This window comes from Chroicocephalus ridibundus, chromosome 1, assembly GCF_963924245.1.
Source record: "Chroicocephalus ridibundus chromosome 1, bChrRid1.1, whole genome shotgun sequence".
NCBI classification, from domain to species: domain Eukaryota; kingdom Metazoa; phylum Chordata; class Aves; order Charadriiformes; family Laridae; genus Chroicocephalus; species Chroicocephalus ridibundus.
Genome location: NC_086284.1, coordinates 40,133,996 through 40,157,777, shown reverse-complemented (window position 1 = coordinate 40,157,777; position 23,782 = coordinate 40,133,996). Strand labels below are relative to the sequence as shown.

The following is a 23,782-nucleotide window of genomic DNA, read 5'->3' as shown; positions in this document are numbered from 1 at the left end:
CTGAAATTAACCCAAAGTTAACACATCATGGTGAAGTGGCCTTGCCAAAGCAGGAAGAAGCACCAGAATACCACATGCTGGAGCCAAGTTTTGCCTCGTACAGGGCTGGATTCACAAGCCACGTGGGGAAACCCAGACAAATTTCTGACTTCTTTTCCTAACCTTGCCTTAGTCTGAAATGAAATTTCCAACTATGCATTTGTGAGCTGAAAGGAGAGAAGAAGCATGAGGTGCTTCCCTGCCACATTTTTCTGTGAATTGTCTGCAATCAGCTTCCAATTTTATGCGCCTCAAGTATCCCTGCTTAAGAAGCGGCAAAGCAGAAATCTCTCCCCATTCAGAGGTACACCTTTATAAATTGTGGCTATATGTCTGCTTGTAGTGCATTGGAGGGGGAAGCCAATGGCTGGTTTTTTTACATATAAGAAATACCACATACAAATTGAATGACTAAATGCGTGGTGGCTAGGAGAAGTCCTGTGAAACATGAGCGATCCTTTAAAAAATATGTGTTTGACTAATTTTCTGCTCAGTACTGTGTTTACCATTTCTATTTATGTTCTGTGCTTCATGGTGTTAGATTATAAAATGTGGTGGAATAGCATGGGCTTGACTGAAACAATGAAAACTTCTGAAATTTTGTCATGTATCTCAAGTATTTCCTCTTTTTGATCCAATTTAGCATGGGAAAACACATATATTCCAAGGATACTGCACTTTTTTTAAAAAAAGTATATATTTCTCCATATAACATCAAAAGTAAAAGTAGCATAAGCTGTAGTCTACACAGACTCACACATGCAGAGAGATGCATATATATTCCACTCTGTAGTGCGTATATGTGTACTGTAGAAAGCACCACTGAAAATCACCAGTCACTTAAAATGTCATAGTCTGGAGTATGCCTGAGTTGTGCTGTCAGTATGGGAAATGAATTCAAATAATAGGTGCCATTACTGTAGCATGAAACTATTAGTTAAAGTTCACAGTGCTTGCCTAGATCATTTAAACCTTTATTAGAAAAAAACTGAATTTTTGAATGTTTGAATGTTCTTCTTTTCTTCCTTAATTTGAGCAGGCGCTCAAACTTTAACCAAAAGCATCTGGAAATAAGTTCCACTGCCATCTTTCTGGTTCAAGTTCCAAAGAACAGAAGGCAAAACTCCCTGTGCATGGTGCTAACTAATATCACGGGGGTGACTTGAAATGGATTGACGTGTCATTATTCCTCCCATTCTTGTTTCTTTTTTAATGATCTGCACCTGAGCTCCGGTGTGTATTTTGTGACACTTACTAGCAATCTACAGGTCTGAGAAAACTGTTGTTTATCCATCTCTCACCTGTGAAAATGTTAACAAGACGAGACGTGCAGCGGTGTCTGGTGCCAGCTGTAGGTCATGGATAGAGTGAAGAAGCGTCTGACATCTGTCTCTCGCGGAGGGCATTGCACCGTTGTTTCACTGAAAGCAGCAGGCTGAGCGATCTCACACCATTAATATCAATGGGACCTGAGTGCATGCTACCTGCCTTCGTTCCTCCGTTCCAGGAGTGGAAGCGCGGAGCTATTAGCGCACCTCGTTCACATCCTAGATAAGAATGTTGAAATAGTTCCACATGGCAGATGAACAAAAGAAGTCATTAGGCTTTTTCTTGTCCACATGCACTCAAGGGCCTGACGGCAACTGCCCTTGCTATTTTAAATCAAGACTGAGAGACTGAAGGCTGCTGATTTACTGAATTTCAATCAACCTGGATTCATCTTTTCGTCCTCTTATTTTTCTTTTGTGAGGGGCTCCTTCAGAACAACTAAGTCTCATTGACTAAAACAGTTACTTTGGCTTCCAATCCTGCACTATTTTCACAATAGGCTAATATTAATGGTATTTGCATTTTGGAAAATTGGCATACTTCTTCAATTAGAAGTTTTTTAGGATGGGATAGATGCCTTACATGCAATAGTTTTAAATAAGCTTTCCTCTCCCTTTTTGTGTCTGTAACTGAATGGTTGCAAGTGAAAATATGCACCTATTTGTGAATATTCATGTGTGTGTGAATTACCTGTGGAGACAGATAGAAGCCAAAATAACTATGCAAATATCATAGAACATATATCTATATGTATACATTAGTGAACAGAAATTGATCTCTTACTGAAGTACACATAAAACAGTTTTGCAGGGGTACATATGAAAGTGATATCTCCTTTCCCTTTCTGTCTCTCCCCCTTCCTCTTCCCCTTCACGACCCCCTTTCCCTTCCCCCTCCCACCACCCCTCCCCTTCCTACCTTCTTCCCTCTGCCCCCATCCACTCCCCCTCTAACACTCAGTCTCCCTTCCCGCTTCCCGGGTCTCTTTCCTCTCCCCTTCTCTCTCCTTTTCTTCCCTCCTTCTTTCCCTCCTTTTTTTTTTTTTTTTTTTTTGTTTTTCTGTGCAGTGGCTTGCTTTCTTTTTTCCCCTTGTAACATTTTCTTTCTTTTGCAAATCATTCAGACACTTCAGCCCATGCTGGGCTGGCACAGCCACTAACAACTGCTCGAAAAACCCTTCCATTTCTTGTACAGCACATGAAACGATGCTGTTAGGCAGACAGACAATGGAAGCAAGGTGTTCAGCCCTTTCAATTTTTATTTATGGCAATGGGGAGCATATTGCTGGAGGTACTAAGAACAGGCTTACTTTCTGAAGGAGCCAAATTTGTCTCAATTGTCTCTGGATGGAAAACTATCTGTCCCAACAGTCAGTGGAAACAGCTCTCCTGATCTCCCTTTACCTTTTCCTCTGAATTATAAGGATGTTTTGTGAATGGTTAAACAGCTTCCCTCTTAATCTTATTAGTGTAAGACTCTCACTCAGGACCCACTGAAAATGGCAGAAATACATTCACAAATTTAAGTAGACTTTAGTCCCGACACTTACAAGTGTCCCATGGGCTTAGCCTTTCGTAAGTCGGACAAATTTAAAATAATGTTAAGCACTTCTATCAAAAATAAATACCAGTTGTATTCTGAGGTCTTTTTCTCAGCACTTCCCATTGATGCAGGCTATAGAGGGCTTTGGAATATGACCTTCTTTTATTGGCTTGTTCCTTTTGAAGCAAACTTCAAATCATTGTTTTATTTTGTTTTGTTTTGGGGGCTCACAAGCTCTTAAAAGGATCTCCCAATGTCTTGCAAGTTACAATTGTACTCATAAGTAGAGTAGTGGGCAATAAATAAGAAAGATAAGCATTGTGTAGCCAGGTTATAGTGGCACAACAACCAAAAAAAGAGCCTGCTGCATTCCTTCTAAACAAACAAAAAAGCATAATTGGAAAAAATCATTTTTATGTTCTCTTACATTAGATGGGACCACTGAGTGAAACATTCACTGATGAATTACTCCTCTAATCTGTGGAGGAAAAACAGCTACTGGCTAATTAAAGAGTCCTGGAACAGAGCCATGAGAACTAAATGGCTAAAAATGAAAACAGGCAAACATTTGAAGAGTATTCTACAGAACACAGATCTTTCAACACCTCCCCCTTTTCCATGGCTAATTCATTGTCATGGAAACTGAATTTATCAAAATGTTCTTGTTCACTCCTAGTGACCCAGTGAGTCGACTTACAGAGCTGGTGAAAGGTAACTCAGGCTGAAGCAATTTTTACAAATGATATGCAGCAGTTCATAAATCGGTAAATTTTGAATGGTACCATTGTGCTTCCCGAATAGTTTCCCCTAGTCTCAAAAGACTCTTTTTGTCTGCAAGCTAGAGGTGTCTGAAACCCTTACTAATAAGTTAGCATGGGAGGCATGTATGAGTTTAGCTTCTTTCTTCCCCTCTGCTCTCCTTTAATTTGTTTTTCGCCTTACCCTGTGAATTTATGCTAAAATCCTGTTATTTGTGTCTTTTTTTTTACTTCATGCATTTTCCACAGCATTTTCCTTTGCTGATCTGTAGCCCAAGGATGCAAAAATCCTTCATCACCTCATCACAAACATCTCTTCTTATCTGCTGCTGAAGGTAGGTGTTGACTATCAAGTGTAATACACAATGACTACTGTATGCAGCCAGCTTTGCCAAATCTGAAATAACCCTGGAACTCTGAGTGCTTTCATCCTGTCTCAGAAGGTGGGGTTGCTTGTATTTCTTCATCGTACAGGAAAATTGTCATATAATTATTTTGAAGGTTTTTCAGCTTCCATGTCACTGCCAAATTCCGTCAAGGTTGATTTTTACTTTATTTTATGTTAGCAATTAGCGACTTGTTGTCATGGAAACCACACTTCACATGATTCTTGAACTTAAATGGCTGAATGTGATCACACAGCAGCACTTCCTTCTTTAGCCTCAGTAGTTAAAGTCTTGCTTTTTGTGTGTGTGTCATCTTGATTACAGAATCACATAAAATATCTATAAACACACAAAATAATAGCAGAGGGCTACATCAATTAAAATGGAGTATTCAATAATTCATTCTTTAATTAAAGCTCTTCCATTTCCTATTGCTGTAACCTTTCAAGTGTTAAAGCAGACATAAGAGCTAATCATTTGTATGAAATATCTTTTCTAATTAGCTGTCTGTGAAACAATAATGAAGGAAAACAGAAAATGGGGATTTCAAATACTTTTGCTTTTATGCTTAATGCAAAGAATGACAACAAAAACACTTTAGAGAAAATATTTTCTAGGGGGTAAGTCTGTGAGGTTATAGATGGTATGTACTTAAGTAGACAGAAAGGGATGCATTCAGTTCAGCTTTTTGTTGGTAAACAGATGAAATGACACAGGACATAAGAGTCAAAGGATATGTCCCATGATACTGTGAATAACAGACACATTTGAATTTGGTCATCCACTAAATATGTTGTATCTGTGAATCTAAATCTTAAAACTTTACTTCAGAGGCTACATTTTTCAATAGCAGTCACACTGAAGGATTAGTATATTGCATTTTTTTCATTTCAATGATGTCTTTACCATTTAGAAATATTCCAGAAATATTCCTGCATCATAAAGATCTGTTTCCATTGAAGATTTTTTAGATTATATTGCTGTAATAATAGTGGCAGACTAAGATGAAATAGACAAGTATAAAGACCTGTGTGGAGTCTCCTATTCCAGAGTATGATACTTTGGGTTTGGTTAATCTGCTTCCAAACTATCTGGAGATTTTTATTTATGTGTGTATACACGTGTGTTTGTGTGCCTACTTGTGTGTGTATGTATGTATATACATACTTTATTTAGAAAAAAAGTTTTGCATGCAAGAGTTATGCAGATATGACTACAATATTTTAAATTCACAGCATGTACCATTTTAATTTTATTGTCTAGATAAATGGTTCGTGTGGTCGCATGTTCATGTCCCTCTCTGTCTGATTCTTGAAAAATGCTGAATGGCCTGTAATCAATAAGAGTTCAAGGTACTTGAACCTCATAGGAAATGATAAGAATCAGCCCTGGGCACATACAATTATAAATGTCACTCTAATGAATGCTAACCAGTAGACACAGTGATTTTTGAAGACTTTCCTGGTGCTTGAAGCATGAGAAGGCTCAGTCTTGAAAGGACACTGCATTTTTTATTAAACTTTTCAAAAGTCTGTTTGGAATATTAGAACTAAACTAAAATATAGGTTAGGTAGCTCTCAGAGATGTTGAATCATAGAATCATAGAAGCATTTGGGTTGGAAAAGACCCTTGGGATCATTGAGTCCAACCATCAACTCCACTCTACAAAGTTCTCCCTTACACATTATCCCTTAACACCACATCTAAACGAGTCTTAAACACATTCAGGGATGGTGACTCCACCACCTCCCTGGGCAGCCTATTCCAGTGTCTGACCACTCTGTCTGTGAAGAATTTTTTCCTAATGTCCAGCCTAAACCTACCCTGCTGCAGCTTGAACCCATTCCCTCTTGTTCTATCGCTAATTACCTGTGAGAAGAGACCAGCACCAACATCTCTACAATGTCCTTTCAAGTAGTTGTAGAGAGTGATGAGGCCTCCCCTCAGCCTCCTCTTCCTCAAACTAAACAGTCCCAGCTCCTCCAATCGCTCCTCATAAGATTTATTCTCCAGGCCCTTCACCAGCTTCGTTGCCCTCCCCTGCACTTGCTCCAGCACCTCGATATCTCTCCCATATTGAGGTGCCCAGAACTGGACACAATACTCAAGGTGTGGCCTCACCAGTGCTGAGTACAGGGGGACAATCACCTCCCTCCTTCTGCTGGTCACACTATTTCTAATACAAGCCAGGATGACATTGGCCCTCTTGGCCACCTGGGCACACTGCTGGCTCATGTTCAGCCGCTTGTCAATTAGAACTCCCAGGCCCTTTTCTGCCAGGCAGCTCTCCAGCCACACTTCCCCAAGCCTGTAGCGATGCATGGGGTTGTTGTGGCCCCAGTGCAGGACCTGGCACTTGGCCTTGTTGAAGCACATTCCATTAGCGTTGGCCCATCGATCCAATCTATCCAAGTCTCTCTGTGGAGCCTCCCTATCCTCATGTAGATCAACACTCCCGCTTAACATGGTGTCATCTGCAAACTTACTGATGATACACTGTATGTCCTTATCAAGGTCATCAATAAAGATGTTAAACAGAAATGGTCCCAACACCGAGCCCTGAGGGACACCACTTGTGACCAGCCACCGGCTGGATTTAACTCCATTGACCACCACTCTTTGGGACCCCCCATCCAGCCAGTGCTTGATCCAGCAGATTGTATGCTCATCCAGGCCATGAGCCGCCAGTTTTTCCATGAAAATTCTATGGGGGACAGTGTCAAATGCTTTTCAAAAGTCTAGGTAGACAATGTCCATAGCCTTTCTCTCTTCCAATAATCGGGTCATCTTGTTATAGAAGGAGATCGGGTTCGTCAGGCAGGACCTGCCTTTCCTAAACCCATGCTGACTAGGCCTGATCCCCTGCTTGTCCATTATATGACTTGTAATGGCACTCAAGATGATCTGCTCCATGACCTTCCCTGCTACCGAGGTCAGACTGACAGGCCTATAGTTTCCCGGATCCTCCTTTCTGCCTTTCTTGTAGATGGGCGCTACATTTGCTACCTTCCAGTCCATTGGGACCTCCCCAGTTAGCCATGACTTCAGGTAGATAATGGAAAGTGGCTTGGCGAGCACGTCTGCCAACTCTTTCAGCACTCTTGGATGTAACCCATCCGGTCCCATAGACTTGTGCGCATCCAAGCACAAGTAGTTCATCCAAGCACATGTAGTTCAAAGGCACAAAAAGAAAAATTCTTCCCTGAACTAACACATCTGAATTCAGTGTCATTTTCCCTTATACCTCCTCCCATGTGTTGGAGACTCATTAATTGGACTCATTAACTTTACATAGTAAAGATAGCTGTTTGCTTTCAGTGACACAAAAGCAAATATAATATGATTTCAGCATGTGTTTCCTGTGTTCACAGGTTGCCTACAAAGAAGCAATTTTGAAGTATTTTAGTGGAAAATTCAGTATGCTATATTAACGTCAAGCATTTGATTGAACACATCTTTTTTTTTTAAAAAAAAAAGGGAAGAAAAAACCAGGTAAAATTGTGGTAGTAAATATATCTGCCAGAAGGTAACATCGTTATGAAATTTAATGTATTTACTGGATGTTTTTATTTACCATTAAGAGAACAGGTACGTATTTCACTATTTGCTGTATGTTTCCGTGCTCACTCAAGTCCTAGGAAATCAAAGCAATTATTCTGAAAACCATGTAGAAAGCAGTGAGGCCAGAATTTGCCTCGTTTTAAGATAAGTTGAATTCCATGTTATCAGACTAAGTGTGGTATTTCCTGGTAAATTGTGAATTTGGGTTTTAGGCTCTTTTCCAACTGTTACCCTTTGTCAATGTGTGAGGTTACTCTTGCTTCCTATTTCTTTAGAATTACTTCAAATGTATCTTTCCAGCACTAACTTCTCCTAAAAAGTCTATACTTAAAACTTCTAAAATCACAAATCTAGTATCAATAATTGCACTGGTCCCATGGTAGCTACGACACGTATAGAATCTTTCTTGAACACTTCCAGTGTATGTTGTTGGTGTACTTTTATTGTTTTAAAGAGTTGTGTTAAATGAACACTTCTTACTAATTGTGCTCTGTATTTGTTTTCACAAATATGTGAAATTTTATCTTTTGTTTCATTAAAAATGCAGAGAATGAAAAGGATCAACTTATTAATTCAAGTTTATAATGCAGTGAAGCATTTGACCTTGCATATGTATTCCACAGAACTAATGCTATTATTACAGCAATTTTAAAGAAAATATTACGAAAATAAAAATACAGAATAGTATTCTTCAATATGCACATTAGGCAAACAAATACTCCTTGGAATAAGATGTAAGTATAATTTCAAAATAAGAAGCCATAAACCAGCTGATTTTCTTCATTGTGTGGGATTTCTTGGGGTATTATTTCAGTCTTGTAATCTGTTTAACATTTTTGTACTTGGAAAGACAATAGAATATGACAGGTTCTTTGACAGTTTGCTAACACAAATTAACCTCATTTATGGGAAAACTGACTGTGTGTGAACATCTACTTTTGCAGTGCTTTGTAAGACAATCTCTAAATTGCTGACTTTCTGGGAGGTCTGCTTCCTAAATTTTAGGCATTCTGATGAGTAATAACACCTATAATATAAAATGTATCTTATCATAGGCTTGCATATAGATGACCTTATGATATTTGTAGGGGAAAAGAAAGAAAAAAGACATGCTTGATACCTTCATTCAAGCTGATCGAAATTCCCAGCATTGCACCTGTAAAACACTACTGCTTTCCATAGGGTTTCACTGGAGTAACAGAGAGGGGTATTTGGCCATGGTTTATTCCTTAATTCATAAAGAAACCATTCAAACCAAGTTTAATAGCAAATATTTCATGACAGGAATTTATCACATAGAAATAATATTAGCCTAAGGGAAATGCTTAGGTTTATATTTGTTTCTTAATTTCTATCTAGTCTGACAAATGAATAATGATTGTCCTCTAGGAACATTGAGAAGAATACAGGAGAATCTGATGTCAGTGTAAACCCCTTACAAAATGATGGTAACCAAAATAACTATTAGACTTTTCTTATTTTGCCAAATTTCACATTGATTGTGGCTTAGAATTCTTTTATATATAGGTAAGAGGTAATATATAAGTTGGGTGAGCATGATGAAGAATATCTATGAAGTAAAATCAAACACCAGTGGACTTTACAAATAATTTTACAAATGAAAAGGTCTGAAGATCCTGCCTATCCACCTTATAAAAGCATGTTTATATCTTCTTTCAGTTTAAGATATACTGTTGAATAAAATTTTCACATAGCTAAACAACAGAATAAAATACAAAAAGTTATACAAAACCCCGTGTTTCTCATCAGTAGTTATTTTGTTGTGTAGAACTCCTAGTGCTGAAGGAAGGACCAAGAAACTTTCATTGGAGGGGAGGAAGGGGTAAATGGCATTTTTTAGTCTGAAATCTGCAATGAAAAAAAGCTGTATCTTTAAAGAGAAATATTTACTTTGTGAAATAAAAGGCTGACTTCTTCTTTAGTACTCTAAGGCCGGACTGAAAATTTTCGCTTTAGGCTACCTTTTCTGAAAGTCTTTGCTATCAGTTGTATTTGTTCTGGATGACCTACATTTATGGTGATAAAACCTTTAATGTATAATCATATCATCATATTTTCTGTACATGCCACATATGTTAGAAATAAACTATTTTAGGTACATTTCAAAGCCTTAAACTATGTTTATGGATAATCTCTTGTACTGTTAATATAGAGTTATATCCCTTGGTTACTGTAGGTCCACTTGTGTGCAAGTTTCAGAGGGAACCTTTGAAACCTCTAAATATAGCTTAAAAGAGTTTCTATATATCTAAAATGTCATGACATTAACATCCAGTATCTTGGGATACTCCAAAGTTAGAAACTGGGAAACTGATCCTTTCCAGTACCATAAAGCTCCAATTTCTAGCCTTAAAAGTCTTCAAAGAGATGGACTTACCTTCTGACATTTTAGATATAAAAAAAGGTTTTGTGAGTTTTGGTCATCCTGTATATTAGAAAGTCATATTTTCTAAGTAAAATTCACTGATTTGAAAAGACAAAGAAGTAATGCCTCCCTGTTATATTTAATTTAAAATAATTAAAAAAAATCTGTCCTGGTTCTTTACGGTTATTCTATAGTTCTGATTTCTATAGGAGGGGAACGAAGTCATAAAAGCTTTGCTAATTAATCACAAAAATATACAAATTATCTTACAATTAACTGCATATTTATGAATACATACTTGTGTAGCTCTGTGTGAAACTAGAGTTTGAAGATGCAGAAAGATATGCTTTTTATGAGCAAAGAAAGAAGATTTTATTTGCTGCTATTAAGAAGGAAGTTAAATTAAAGGGAAAAATACAGATGTAGTGTGTGCTTAGCTTTTCTTTGACCCAGTGCTCATCAGTGGTGATTGTCTATTCTGGGCTTTTTTGGTGGTGAGACTGAATCTGTAATTAATTGCAGACATGAATATGAAAAGAAATTTACTACCTCAGTTCTCTTCAGTAAAGCATTTCGTTGAGCTGGATGACAAATCAGCGTCTGAAGTTGTATGTCACGGTCAGACTACTTTTCCATTTAGGGCCTATTGCGCAGTGACTGAAAAATGGTAGAGTGGTTCAGCTCCATTTGCTGAATAACCTGGAGGTCCTTAGGGGAAAAGGGGAAAAATCTACTGTGTCTCAGAGACTGTTGGATCTAACCTGAATTCTTGACATGCAAGCAGCGTATTTCTCTTGCTTGCAATACCTTGTGTTAAGCCTGGCTTTGACGAGAGTGATGGGAATATCAGACATCTCCCCAGAGTAACATTTTGCAATACAGCAAAAATAATATGCAGTTATCTGTATGTTTGCACAGGAAATTATATATAAGTTTCTGAGCTGGATCAGTAATGCTCCTTGATATCACGGAATCACGGAATCTTCAGAGTTGGAAGGGACCTCTAGAGATCATCTAGTCCAACTCCCCTGCTAGAGCAGGATTGCCTAAAGCACATCCCTCAGGGCTGCATCCAGGCGGGTCTTGAAAATCTCCAGAGAAGGGGACTCCACAACCTCCCTGGGCAGCCTGTTCCAGTGCTCTGTCACCCTCACCGTAAAGAAGTTTTTCCGTGTATTTGAACGGAACTTCCTATGTTCTAGCTTGTGCCCATTGCCCCTTGTCCTGTCGCTGGGAACCATTGAAAAGAGCCTGGCTCCGTCCTCCTTAAACCCACCCTTTAGATACTTGTAAACATTAATCAGGTCCCCCCTCAACCTTCTCTTCTCCAGGCTAAAGAGTCCCAGCTCTTTCAGCCTTTCCTCATAAGGGAGGTGCTCCAGTCCCATAATCATCTTGGTTGCCCTACGCTGGACTCGCTCCAGTAGTTCCCTGTCCCTCTTGAACTGGGGAGCCCAAAACTGGACACAGTACTCCAGTTGTGGCCTCACCAGTGCAGAGTAGAGGGGGAGAATGACCTCCCTCGACCTACTGGCCACAGTCTTCCCTATGCAGCCCAGGATGCCATTGGCCTTCTTGGCGACAAGGGCACACTGCTGGCTCATGGATAATTTGCTGTCTACCAGGACCCCCAGGTCCTTCTCCTCAGAGCTGCTTCCCAGCATGTCCGCCCCTAACATATACTGGTGTTTGGCATTCTTCCTTCCCAGGTGCAGGACCCTACACTTGCTTTTGTTGAACCTCATTAGGTTCTTCTCTGCCCAGCTCTCCAGCCTGTCCAGGTCACGCTGGATGGCAGCACGGCCCTCTGGAGTGTCGGCCACCCCTCCCAGCTTGGTATCATCAGCGAACTTGCTGAGGATACACTCTGTCCCCTCATCTAGGTCATTAATGAATATATTGAACAAAATTGGTCCAAGTATTGACCCCTGAGGGACACCACTCGTTACAGGCCTCCAACTGGACTCTGTGCCGCTGATCACAACCCTCTGAGTTCTGTCACTCAGCCAGCTCTCGATCCACCTCACTGTCACCTCGTCTAGCCCATACTTCCTCAGCTTCCTAATGAGGATGTTATGGGAGACAGTGTCAAAAGTCTTGCTAAGGTCAAGGTAGATGACATCTGCGGCTCTCCCCTCATCCAGCCAACCTGTTATAACATCATAGAAAGCTATCAGATTGGTCAGGCATGATTTGCCTTTGGTAAATCCATGCTGACCACTTCCAATAACTTCCTGTTCCTCTATGTGTTTGGAGACGGCATCCAGAATGAGTCGCTCCATTACCTTCCCAGGGACAGAGGTGAGACTAACCGGCCTGTAGTTCCCTGGGTCCTCCTTCTTGCCTTTTTTGAAGACTGGAGTGATGTTAGCTTTCCTCCAGTCCTCAGCACCTCTCCTGTTCCCCATGACCTTTCAAAGACAATGGAGAGTGGTCTAGCGATAACATCTGCCAGCTCTCTCAGCACTCGCGAGTGCATCCCATCAGGGCCCATGGATTTATGAATGTCCAGCTTGGCCAAGTGGTCTCTGACCCGGTCCTCCTCAACTAAGGGAAAATCTTCCTCTCTCTAGACCTTCCCCCTTGCCTCCAGGGTATGGGATGTGTGAGGGACGGCTTTATCAGTGAAGACCGAAGAAAAGAAGGCATTCAGTAACTCTGCCTTCTCTGTGTCTTCCACCACTAGGGCACCTGTCTCATTCATCAGTGGACCTATATTTTCCCTAGTTTTCCTTTTTCTGTTGATATACTGGAAAAATCTCTTCTTGTTATCTTTAACTGCAGTGGCCAAGCTGAGTTCTGATTGAGCTTTGGCCCTTCTAATCTTCCCCCTGCATAGCTTTGTTATATCTTGATAATCCTCATAAGTTGCTAAGCCCCTTTTCCAGAGAATGGAAGCCTTCCTTTTTTTCCTGAGGTCCAGCCAAAGCTCTCTATTTAGCCAGGCTGGCCTTCTTCCCCATCGGCTCGTCTTTCGGGACATGGGGATGGCCTTCACCTGTGCTTCTAAGAGCACCTGCTTGAAGTATGACCAGCTTTCCTGGGCACCTTTGCTCTTCAAAACTGCCTCCCAAGGGACGCTCTCAACCATGCTCCTAAACAGGCTAAAGTCTGCCCTTCGGAAATCCAAGGTGGCAGTTTTGCTGGCTCCCCGCCTCCCTTCACCAAGAATTGAAAACTCTATCATTTCATGGTCACTCTGCCCAAGACGACCTCCAACCTTTACATCCCCCACAAGACCTTCTCTGTTAACAAACAGTAGGTCCAGTAGGGCACTTCCCCTAGTAGGTTCCTTCACCAGCTGTGTTAGGAAGTTGTCTTCCACACACTCCAGGAACCTCCGGGACTGTTTCCTCTCTGCTGTGTAGTATTCCCAGCGGACATCCGGGAAGTTGAAACTATCGTACAAGGCAGTTTACAAAAGAGAACTTGTTTTCTGGACATCAAATCCAAGAATTTCAGAGTTGCCAATATCCCAACTTTTTTTCTGCCTAGGTATCTTGGAAAAGCCTTGTTTTTAAAAAGTGTATTTTCACAGCATTGTGAAAATCATATCTTGGATTGTATGTAAAGAGCTGAGAGAACAAAATCCTATAGTTTGTGTTAAAACATGCAGTACAAAATAACCTCATAAATTTATCTACCAAACTACATTTTGGTTTACACCAACTTTAGTATTTCCTACATACTGTCTCCAAGAAATATTATCTGTAAGTATACACATACATTAACAAATGGTACATTAAAGGCATAGATCTAGATACATATATTGATTCCTCTGGTATACAACAGTTTCAAGAAATTCTGTATTGTAGCTATAATTGATTACACAGGAAAACAGGACTTTTAATCATCTTATGGCCTAAATGTTTTGTTTGCATCATATCCAACTTACTAATAATCCATACAAATGATCAGCACTGACAGTGATGACTCAGGAAAGACCAACAATTTCACTGGAGAAAACCTAAAATATTTAGAGACTGAAAACTCAAAAAACATTTGAATTTATGTAACTAGCAACTGCTTGCTAGATAGTGAAGGCATGCCTGGTTCAATATAACTCAGATGTCACTTGGACTGTTTTATTTTCCTTTTACATTTTCTCTTCTTTTCTCTATTTTCTTATTTCATGTTGTCTACTTTCTAAATGTGAGGTTCTAAACCAGTTATTCTTAGTCATCTAGCTATCAGAGAAGACTCTTAGAGAGATAAGAATGGATAAAATTGGATAGTTGTTTTTTTTTCTCCAGCCTTCCCTTCTCTCTGACAAATGTTGACCATGATCTGAAGTGAATTTTATCCCTAAAGCAGCTTTATAGAGCAATTCTGAAGTAACCTTCATATATTGAGTTGATTGTTAACAATTATAAACTCTACTTTCACATTATCTATCATGGCTTATCACAAAGAATCCCTGTTATTCTCTGTAGCCAATGCAATAGCCCTGACAGTTAGCTCTGTAGCGGTGGTGATGTGTGTTTGCATGTAATTGGGGCACGGAAGCATCTTTCACTGGTATTTTCTGTTCCTGGGAGGCCTTGCATAGAGAGAGGATTGATCAAATGGTCTCCTACAGGGGTGCCATTGCTGCAGGCTGGTCATTTAGGGTGGCCAACCAAAAAAAAAAAACAAAAACTGAAGCAGATAAAATAAAAAAGAACACAGAGGTAGCTAGAGGCAGAAAAAAGCTGTCAGTCCATTCTTTTGTTATAGCTGTGCTTCAAGCATCAGTGCTTGTAAGAAACTCCAAAGTGGCCCTAGGACGAAGCTTTGTAATTGGAGGCAAGCAAGGCACAGATGCTAGCTTTTATTAAATATCAACAGAATTTAACAGTGCCAACAGTCCAGCGCTGAAGGAGAAGGATGGGAAAGAAATTCCTTCCCTGGGCTAATTTCATGCTTACTGTCCTTCAGACCTACTCACCAGATCTGTCATTATACTTTGCGTCTCTGACAGAGTCAGGCTATCTACAAATACCTGGATAGCTTTATGCACTTGAGCCATGTACAAATAACCTCTGGCTCATGAGATGCTGCAGGCTACCCCATCTGGCTCCCAGCTGCCTCTTGTACTGAAGGGTACAAGTCCCTTGTAAGTCCTATGCGGTATCTGTTAGCCCTGCGTACACATCTTTATTCCTTGGAGTATCTCAAAAGTTGTCAGACACTAATGTTTAGGGAACTGAATCCTTCCCAAAATGTTAAATGGACTCCTTAAGTGGATGAAGGCATGTATCAAATATGTTGATAACTCTGCGCAGCAAAAAGTTCCTTTCTCCTGTCTCCTTCTCACTTTGAAATTATTTGAAGTTTTATAGAAAGAGGTAAAAACATTGGGTCAGACTACTCTGCTTATTGGCACCTTGGTGGGTTTTTTTTGGTGGTTTTTTTTTGTTTGTTTGGGAGTTTTTTGTTTGTTGGGGTTTTTTTTGGTTTTTGTTTTTGTTTTGGGTGGTTTTTTTTTTAATGAAAAGGAAGTGGTTAAGTTGATTTAGAGAGGGACTTTCTTGGGTCTTGGTAGTTTGCTATGGCATGGCTTCATCCAGCTGCAGAACGGCTATAATCCATTGGGCAGCAGTTACTGCAGCTCTCGGACTTCTCTATAGTCTACCCAGTGACAACAAATGAGGTTTAAGAATATCTCTAATTTGAGATCTCAGATGCCCTGCCTCTTCACTGCAATCACTGATGGAATGGAACAAACCAGAGTCATTTAAAAGTATCAGCCTTGTTTATTTAGGTTATCTCTCTTCCCAGATTATTTGAATAGAGCTGTGTTGTGCAGATCTTAGTCTAAGATCATATGGGAAGGAATTTTATATAAAGCTAATTTACTTTGCCTAATGCAGCAAATTACAACACTGAATTGAAAAGCATTCATGACAATTTAGTTGTTTTCAATTTGTTTGTCACTGCACCCACGCAGTTCTCTGTTTCTTCAGACTGACCATGTACAAGCTGCCTTTATGCTGAAGGATGCCACCCTGAAATGGCTACTCAAGAGTCATTACTCAAAGGTAACTGTAAAGCTGAAAGGTGTTCAGTGCCAACAGCACCCTCCCTCCCCCCTTCGCCTCCCCTCCAGTCCCTCAAGCTGCTACAGGAAATGCTAGCTGTATAGATAGTCCCAGGAGAGTTGCTTTGCTTTGCAATGTTCATGCCAAAAGACAGCACTATTTTTGCCTGAAGTTCTCTTTTATGACATCTACAGATCAGCATAAAGTACCCTGCAAAATTAATTGAATTCTCCAATAATTGTTTTAAAGCCAAATGCCATATAGAGCCTTAAGATATATATGCATTTTCAAATGTCTTTGTAGCCTGATTTGGGCCATTTACCTCATGAAATCTCAACTTAAGTCTGAGTGCATTAAAGAAACTGTGAGCCAATGTACATTTTTTCCTTCTCTGCTTTTCTTTTTTGATGTGGATGCCTTTGTTTTCTGCTACAGTGAACATGTTTCTTAGGTTTACTTGATTTGTCCACCTGTTGGTGACAATATGAGCAAGGATGGGGGAATAACAGTGGGTAGATATGAAGACAAAGAGAATTGTGTCAAAGAAGATTAGGAAGAAGTATAAAGACACAGCAAATTCAGCCTGATAGTTGTAGGAGATTTAATAGAGCAAGGAAAACAAAGTTTAGTTTTCCAAAGCTGTCTTTTCCAAAGTGTACTGCACTTGTTCTTGCTGCATGGGTTCTCTGATTCCCCCACACCAAGGGGGTCTGTTGTCATGGATGTTGAGTTAAAATTAAGGAATGAACTTACTGAACTACCACTTAGTATAAAAAATGGACACCTGTATCTCCTTCTACAAACTGAGGGGTGAGACTGGTCAAAACCAGCTTGGATCAAGGAAGATACAGTGAGGTGGGCATTGTGTCATTCACAGGATTGTAAGGAGTTGAGCACCTGCTGCCACATAAAATCAACTGATGTTTTCCTGCAGAGATAAATTCTAAAGTGGATCTGAGATGCTGAACTGTTGATTTGTGGGAAAAAAGAAAGAAGAAGAAAAAAAAAAAAGGGTAATTTGTGGACAGAAAGAGTTTTAGTGTGGAGAAGTCCCTGTTATGGTTATATAACACCCACCAAGGGCAAGAGTTTGAAAGTGAAGTGCCAGAAGTTATTGGCTACATTTACATTAATAAGCAGTCCAGTCCAATGGGGAGGTATCAGCAGAGTAAAGCAGGTCATTTATGTCTGCTGTACATGAATTCTGGAGTTTTAGCTTTGCACTGGATTTATCATGATTTCCTAGACTGAACATCCCTGCTATGTGTATAACTCACAGCAGTCCAAAGGACCAGCCACTGGTTCATGCACTTTTGTCCGTCATGACGTGGGCACATTTGGTGTGTACATGAAGTCATACTTTGTGTTTAGATTCCTGTTAAAGAAATCAACTTGCCAATGACTGAGACTACTCTGAGCTGAATCACATGGTTTGCTCTAGAACAAAGCACTAGGTATAATCATTGTTCAAAATTTAATAAATGCAAAAAAAAAAAATCATAAATATGTTGTCTATAGCAATAGAGTGGATTCTTCATATATCGCAGGGTGTGCCTAATTGTAGCTCCAAATTCAATGAATTTATTGCTAATTATATCTGAATAAATGAAAAGACAGTCAAGCTCCATTTGAAAAAATCGATCACCAGGGCTAAGAATTACACTGTGTATTCAGTTTTCCCTCATGTGCCTATTCTACCAGAAACAAAGCAGGTATTATATAAATACAATCATTTATATGAAAGTATTGTATAAATGTAAACTTTAATTTGTGTTATGTTAAACAATATTTTTTTTTTAATTTCCCTATCTTCATCTTTTTGTATGCATATAGGGTTTCAGTATATTATTTTTTATTAGTAATTAATTAAATTATTCATTTGAAACAAAGACTGTGCTATGTGGTGCTAGTACTGTTAAGTCATAGGTGTTGCTGAAGAGTAAGTGGTAATATTATAGATTCATTCTTTTTATTTATTAATTTAGCAATTTTATTTTTCACTGCAGTATGTTTCTTGCACATTTTGCATTCTAGATCTTCTTTTATTATGCCATTTCCCCCTTCTTTTTAAAGCACCACTAATTCACCTCAGTGCAGCAATAATGAGTAACTGGGAAGGAGTTTGGAAGGAGAGAGAGGGAGAAAGAGAGCTATTGAAGTAAATGAAGCATTACCCATGACTGCAGCACACGCCAGTGTCTGTTCCTGTACTAGCGTCATATCCCCTCTTCTGAGCATTAGAAGGATAACTCATTTCCCAGAGCATTCCATGCTCAAGGGCAATAGTTACCTTCACCACAGAGAGAATTAGCACTGGCTGGCATAATTTTGGAAATATGTGGCAATTACTTGCAGCAGAAAGTCGGATCTCAGAATCCCTTAATGAAGAATGACAATGAGCCGAGCTCAGAAATGGTGGCCCAGAGCTGCTAGGTTCGCTGTTCTACACCGTTAGTTCGCAGAATCCCCATGCAGATCATCTTCCTATTTTCTTTTTCTGTCTTTCCTCCTCCTTTCCATCTGTCTTTAGGATCTGATCAACTTACCGTCTCAGCTGTGTTACCCTTCTTGTCCTTTGCATTGAGTTTACCTATGATTGCATTTGGCTCATTTTTTTGACATAACTTAAAAAAATGAAAGCGTTTAAATGAACTACATTATACTGTTGCCTTGCATAAGCATGCACTCTTCCTCGTTTTTCTTGGTAGTTCTAGGATACTTGCCTTTGATTTGTTTTATTTGCCCCTATATAATTCACAATTAAAATTTATTTTACTTTGAAGGTTTTAAGGATGTATGAAAGCTATGTGTAGGTGTAAACTCCTGCAACTAGCCATGTATTTACACTGTTGGGGGTAGCATAATAGATAGATCTCATTTGTGATAAACCAAATAAAAAAGATGAGGTTAAAGCTCACTTCTAAATACATGAACTCTCTAATGGCATTTATTTTCAAAATGATTCCTGGCAAATATTAAGACTGAGGCTGATGCCTGACTCTCTGGATAAGTTCCATTTTTACATACTGTTAGGAAAATAGCTTTAGCTGAAAAAAAACTGCTCGAAGGAATGTCTGAGAAATATCGTAGATAAATAGCTACACTGCCTTGAATGGATGGTTGCTTGGCAGTAGTGCTTTTCTTTCTGAAGGGATCTTGGAGACTCTTCTGTTTGAAATACTTGTGATTAGAAATTATATTATCATAAGCACGCTGGTGTCTCAGGCACACAAATTTCATTGAGCTAGGGATGCACTGCAGGATGGCTTGCAGCTGGACTTCATGTGACTGATAATAGCCCTCTGATCCCAGCAGTTCAGGCAGTTTTCAGTCCACGCTACTTTCCATTTATCTCATCCATACTTCCTCAGTTTGTGTAGGAGGATGTTATGGGAGACAGCCTTGAAAGCCTTACGAAAGTCAAAATAAGCAACAGCCACTTCTCTCCCCTCATCCACTGAGCTAGTCGTTTTGTTGTGCAAGGATACAAAGTTGATCAGGTATGATTTCTCCTTTCTAAATCCATGCTGACTACACCAATCACCTTCTTTCCTTTTATGTGTTTGGAAAAGGTTTCCAGGGTTATTTGCTCCATCGCCTTCTCCGGGCCTGAGGTGTGGCTGACTGAACTGTAGTTCTCTGGATCCTACTTCTTGCCTTTGTTGAAGGTGGGGGTGAAATTTGCTTTCTTCTAGTTCCTCAGGAACCTCCCTTGATCACTATGACCTTTCAAAAGTAATTGAGATGATTGGATTCACAATGACATCAGACAGCTTCCTCGGCATTTGTGGATGCATTCTACAAAGGCACAGATCCCAGTGACTTGAAAAAGGGGAACATCACACCCATTTTCAAAACGGGTAAAAAGGAGGACACTGTGAATTGATGACCAATCAGCCTCATCTCAATGCCCAGTAAGGTTGTGGAACAGAACCTCCTGGAAGTTATGTCAAAACATGTGGAACACAGCCACTATGGCTTCACCAAAGGCAAATTGTGCCTGACTAATCTAGTGGCCTTCTACTGTGAAGTAAATACATCTGTGAACAAGAGAAGATCTACAGATGTCATCTACCTGGACTTCTGTAAGGCATTTGATATGGTCTCCATAACACTCTTGCTGCTAAATTGGAGATATGAGTTTGATGGATGAACTGTCAGATGGATAAAGAATTGTCTGTATGGCTGCATGCAAAGAGTTGCAGTCAACTGCTCAATGTCCACGTGGAAACCAGCAATGAGTGTTGTCCCTCAAGGGTCTGCACTGGGACCGATACTATTTAATATCTTCATCAATGACACACACAGTGGGACTGAGTGCACCCTCAGCAAGTTTGGGGATATCACCAAGCTGAGAAGTGCAGTTGATACACTAAAGGGAAGAGGTGGCATCCAGAGGGACCTTGACAGGCTTGAGGAGTGGGCCCATGCAAACCTCATGAAGTACTACAAGGCCAAATGCAAGGTCCCACACCTGGGTGAGGACAATCACCAGTATCTGTACAGACTGTGAGATGAATTGATTGAAAGCAGCCCTATGAAGAAGGATGTGGGGATACTGGTGGATGAAAAATTGGTTGTGAGCTGGCAATGTGGGCTTGCAGCCTAGAAAGCCAACCGTGTCCTGGGCTGCACCAAAAGAAGTGTGTCCAGCAGGTTGAGGGAGGTGATTATCCCCATCTACTCTGCTTTCGCAAGACCCCATCTGGAGTACTGCATCCATCTCTGGGATCCTCGGCACAAGAAAGACATGGACCTGTTAGAGCAGGTCCAGAGGACGACCACAAAAATTTTCAGAGGCATGGAACACCTCTCCTATGACGACAGGCTGAGAGAGTAGGAGTTGTTCAGCCTGGAGAAGAGAAGACTCCAGGGAGACCTTATTGTGGTCTCTCAATAGATAAAGGAGGCTTATAAGAAAGATGGAGAGAGCATTTTTGTAGTGACAGGACAAGGGGCAACAGTTTTAAACTGAAAGATGATAGATTTAGATTGGACAGAAGGAAGAAATTTTTTATGGGGAGCATGGTGAAGCACTGGAACAAGTTCCTGAGAGATGTGGATGCCCCATCATTGGAAAATTTCAAACTCAGGTTGGATGGGGATTTGAGCAACCTTATCTAATAAATGATGTCCCTACCTGTGGCAGGGGTGTTGGACTAGGTAATTTTTCAAGGTGCCTTCCAACCCAAACCATTCTATGATTCTGTTAGACGCCATGGACTTGTGTATGTCCTGTTTGTTTAAATGTTCCCTAGTCTGATATTCCCTCACTGAGGATAAGTATTCCTTGCTCTGGACTTTTGCATTGGTCTTGGAGACCCCATAACATCATAGCTCAGCAACTGCACACAAACCTCTAATTCCTCTTCTTTGTTCCCTGCGCTTTTTGCCTTAGCGTAGAAGTACTTCAGATGGGCATCTAGTCTTGCTGATTTTCCAGAAAACGTACAAGAGCTTTCCATATGGTGCAGTCCTGTAGGCACTTCCTTATTTAAGTGCACTTAACATTGGCCCCTTTCAGCCCAGCATTGTTGATTATAAGGTTTCTCCCATTCACATGATCTGGCACCCTCTGCTTGCCATTCCAATCCACCTTCAGAAGATTGTGGGTTATCATCTCTCTCCTCTGTCATTCCTACTTTAAAGGTCTTCTCATAGGGTTGACTGGCCTGTTGGTGAAGTTGCTTCTTCCCCAGATAGTCGTGTGGATCCTATCTCTTCCTAGCAGTCTGTGAACATCAAAGAAGCTGGACACAGCTGGACACAGGTCCCTGCCTCCCGTCTGCTACCAGGGCACTGACCCTATTGTGTAGTGGAGCAGGAGCCATCCTACTGAAAATTTTCTGCCAAAAATTACGAGCTTCCACCCTTTGCCATCCTAGGAGTCTCCATTTCCCAAGCCAATAAGCACAGACCCTTCTTGCCCTTCTTTCAGTGTGGCTGGTGGCTCAGGCTCTTGCATCCTGCAGGGTCCCAGAGAAGATCTGTTCAATCGCTTTATTGTTATCCCTGATGCTGCGCAGCCTGCTGACCTCCTCCCACAGCTCTTTTACTTAGTGACACAAACCCTTCCCTGTGCTCATATCCTGCAGGTGAGAAGCCCATCATCCTTGATCCCAGGATCAGTGAGAGGTCCCAGGCCTCTCTGCAGAACTGTGTCAGAACTCTCTGACTCTGTGGCCCCAGGTCTGCAGAACTGCATCCCTCCTCAGGAGCTCCAACTGGGTTGATGTCTCCATTGAGCTGGAATAGTTGCTCCAGTGCATACTGGGGACTCTGCTTTGTGGTGTGTCTACTGCTGCTGAGCATGTGTACACTGTCCTCAGCAGAGTTTCTTGCTCCTATCTGCACAAAGTGCTGTCCCTTTGAGATCCACTCTAGATCCAGTACTTCTGGATACTACCCTAGTACCTGTTGAAATGGTGTGTGACGCTCCCTAGGAGTACGTGACCCTCAGGAGTCAGCTGGAACAAGAGCTCAACACCCTTTGGTCAAATTTCTGGAGAGGCTGCAACCTGCCTTCTGACCTGCCTTCTAAGGATGGGTCTGAAATTACTGAAAATGCCCTGAATAGGAAGAAAAATTATGTACTTTTAATTCAAAATTGACTAAAATGCAATGGCTTGGTGTAAGAGTACTCATGATATCCAGCTACAACACACTAATAGAAAAATGAAAGAGAGGAAAAGACAGGGCTGATCACCAGGATTTGTAACTCCTTTAGGAGGGTTGATAGCATTGCCTTAGCATTGCTAATCAAAAGTAATTTAGACATGGTGCTAAAGCACAAATATTTACAATGTTTGTAACTTTGGTTTTAATTTTGAAAACTTCCTGTCCTTATATCTTCTATTACTAATTGTCTTACATGGTAGTAACCTTCAAGAAATAATTTATAAAAATTAGGCTGAATTTGAATGCTGTTAAATAATGCTAATTTGGTGTTCTCTCTTACACTTATGCTCTGCCAGCATTTTAATGTTTGTGGAGCAAATGAAGAATTTCTAAACAGTGCCAGAGGGGCATCGTGTTAATTCTTTGAGAGAGAAAATCCTTACAATTTTAGTATGCCTCGAGCACCGCTGGTTTATGATAAGGTCTTTGTAGAAGTACAATAAAGATGATGGCTTAGTTAAAATATTATCAATATACCTGGTTAGGAAATGAAAACCCCAGTCTTTCATGCATTGTATTTAAATGAGTGAATCTTCCTATTCTTCCTTTAAAGAATTTCAATGTATACACGAGTAATTTGTTATGATTTTATTTTGGGGGTAATTATGTTTGAATATAGAAATATTGCTGGAATTAAGAGTCAACCCTCTTTGAAAGAGTCCTGTTCCGAAAAGAGGGTGAGTATACATTGGGATGAACAAATACCATTGCAGATATCTTTAAATTCAAGGGTAAATGCAAATACCTATGCTCATGCAAAACATATAAAAATATGTTCTACTAAATAATCTTTATGCTTTGTGAAAGGAGTCAATAATATGCAAACCAGAATAGATTATTAAATAAATAATCAGGATAAGTCATTTAAGATTCTTATTGCAGATTTTATGTTCCATTGTGTGTTCTTTGTCTATAGGTTTCAGCAAAGGGTGCTAATGCCATGTGGCATTAGTATAGAAAAAGGACTACATAGTTTACTTTCCAGTGTCTGCTTTTGACTGCAATAGCCCATTTGAAGTGTATGCAGGTAGTAAGTGCAGAGGGAGCACAAGGATTTATTTGGCTGTCCAGAAAAGAGGAGTT

At 40.2% G+C, this 23,782-nt stretch overlaps 1 long non-coding RNA gene across 2 annotated transcripts in view; it reads left to right on the top strand.

Annotated features, from left to right (window-relative positions):
• Positions 1–3,587: 3,587 nt before the first annotated feature.
• Positions 3,588–23,782, top strand: part of LOC134519407 (uncharacterized) — a 43,422-nt gene continuing 23,227 nt past the window's right edge. The window contains exons 1-3 of one of the 2 annotated variants that reach the window (XR_010072211.1): positions 3,588–3,674; positions 3,918–4,003; positions 15,947–16,021. This is a non-coding gene — a long non-coding RNA (uncharacterized LOC134519407). The remainder of the gene's footprint in view (positions 3,675–3,917; positions 4,004–15,946; positions 16,022–23,782) is intronic. The other variant, XR_010072217.1, reaches the window with a different exon arrangement.